General features: G+C 30.1%; 1 long non-coding RNA gene across 1 annotated transcript; it reads left to right on the plus strand.

Moving 5' to 3' along the window:
- Positions 1-1,241: 1,241 nt before the first annotated feature.
- Positions 1,242-1,786, plus strand: LOC121193701. Its single transcript, XR_005895307.1, has 3 exons — positions 1,242-1,381; positions 1,470-1,544; positions 1,670-1,786. It is a non-coding gene; the product is annotated as an uncharacterized LOC121193701 (long non-coding RNA).
- The last annotated feature ends 521 nt before the right edge of the window (positions 1,787-2,307 follow it).

The raw sequence follows: 2,307 nt of genomic DNA on the forward strand, positions 1-2,307 counted from the left end.
ATGTCTTCAATCGGGTGTTCTGCAAACATATTACAGTTACCACAGTCCGGTTTATTGTATTTTGACTGAGTAATAGCCTCTCCAGCCAACACGTGGCTAATTTAGATGTAATTTATGTCAGGATTGTGTTTAAAGGTTTTTTTAGAAACTATGTATGTATTTTTTTTATATATATTTGTAAATATGTAAATGTTAAGTCTGATAGTTTTGTTGTTATAGTGGCATGTCTTGGCTGGAAATGCTTTTATATTGTCATTATATAAATGTAAATGTAATTGTATGTATGTATTTGTATGTTAATTTATTTAAGAATGGGGTCAGCAGTATTTTCTCATGTTCTTCTTACCATCTACTGAGATGATGAGAACGACTGGGTCACTATTTAAGATGTAATAATTTTGTAATTTATTGCTATGTTTCATTAATATTTATTTATGTATTTATATATTTATCTATTTATTAACATTGTAATATCTTATTTCATGTCCTTCTCATAATCTATTTAGATAATGAGAACGGCATGTGTAAGATAACGTTAGCTGTAAAATAATAGAATTTTGTAAATTAGTGCTAAGTTTCCTTAATATTTATGTATTTATTTATTTAACATTTAACATAATTTATTGCTAAGTTTCCTTAACATTTATGTATTTTTATATTTATTATCTATTTATTAACATTGTAATATCTTATTTCATGTCCTTCTCATTATCTATTTTGATAATGAGAACAACGTGTAAGATAACTTAAGCTGTAATGTAATAGCTTAGCTAACGTAATTAGTTACATTAGCTAAGCTAAGCTTACATAAGCAATCATGTGTTTTTGTTATTGCATACAATGTTTCTTTTATTTTTTGCTGGGGTGAGGAGTGTCTGTCAGGAAGGGGTACATCCAGCTAAGATGAAGACCGAGCTGCATGTCAACCAGGTGCATCACGAAGTAAGTATGTCTCCTTTTTTAAGTTATTCGCGTGCATTGAGTGATTAAATTAAATGATGATGTCATTGTTTTATAGGATGATCCAGTGAGAAGACCTCCACAGGACTGCAACAAATCTCTCCACTGAAGACAACAACCAAAAAGAAAATAAGGGAAGTCATATTTCATTAAATTCTCAACCTTCTCTTCAATTGTTTTCATCATTCTTTGAAACCTGTAACCAATTTGTTTTTTATTTTTTTCAATTATACAAGATACAGAAAGATGACCTCCAGAAATCTGCAGCAAAAATAAGGTAAGTAATATTTCATAAAATTTTAAACTTTCTCTTCAAATGTTTATATCAGTCTTTGAAACCTGTAGCTAAATTGTCTTTTAAATCTCTCAATTACACAGACTACAGGAAGATGAAGAACCAGAAGACTGCAGCAAAAATAAGGTATGTAATATTACATGAAATTGTAATTTTCTTTTAAAATGTTTACATGGGTCTTTTAAACTAATTTGTCTTTTAAATCTAACAACAGTGACCCAGGAAGAAGACCTCCAGAGGACTGCAGCAAGTCACTCTCCATTGAAGACATCAAGGCAGCAGCAGAGAAGTAAGGGACATTTAACATTTTATGTTCTATCTTATACTGTCAGTTTAGGTATGTATGTGTAAATACATGCTTGGACAACACTTTCAACCCACCTGACTCAATGAATAATGTTTTTCATATTTTAGGAAGAACAACAGCAGGCTCAGGATTATGAGCACTAGGAAGAAGGCCTCCTCTGCTCAACTTTTGTAAAAAAGTTCATTTCTGTTGTGATGTGTTAGTTTATCACTTTTTGGAAAAAAAAAACATCAAGTTCATCTGTTGTGAAATGTTAGTTTATTACTTTTTGAAAAAAAAATATTAAGTTCATCTCTTCTGAAATGTTAGATTATTACTTTTTGGAAAAAACATTAAGTTCAGTTGTGTTGCGAAATGTTAGTGTATCACTTTTTGAAAAAATTAAGTTCATCTTTGTTAAAAAATGTTATTGTGTAGCTTTTTGGAAAAAATAAAATGTTCATTTGTGTTGCAAAATGTCGGTGTATGGCTGTTGAATTTCTAATTATGTTGCACGTTTAGGTTTAGTTTGTGACAAAGACTACGGATGGACACAGAATGAATGGTAGGAGGTGAAATGAATTCATTGTATCATTGTAGTATCATAGTATCATAGATGAAAAATGAAAAATTCTTTTTTAAACATCTACAGCTCTGCCATACGTAAACCTAGAAACACAATTCAAAATATATGATGTACATAAAGTCCAAATAATGTGGTATTCAACATTTTCACACCTTTTAGTCATGGGGCACACAGAGATTT

This window comes from Toxotes jaculatrix, chromosome 2 (genome assembly GCF_017976425.1).
Source record: "Toxotes jaculatrix isolate fToxJac2 chromosome 2, fToxJac2.pri, whole genome shotgun sequence".
In the NCBI taxonomy this organism is placed as follows: Eukaryota; Metazoa; Chordata; class Actinopteri; family Toxotidae; genus Toxotes; species Toxotes jaculatrix.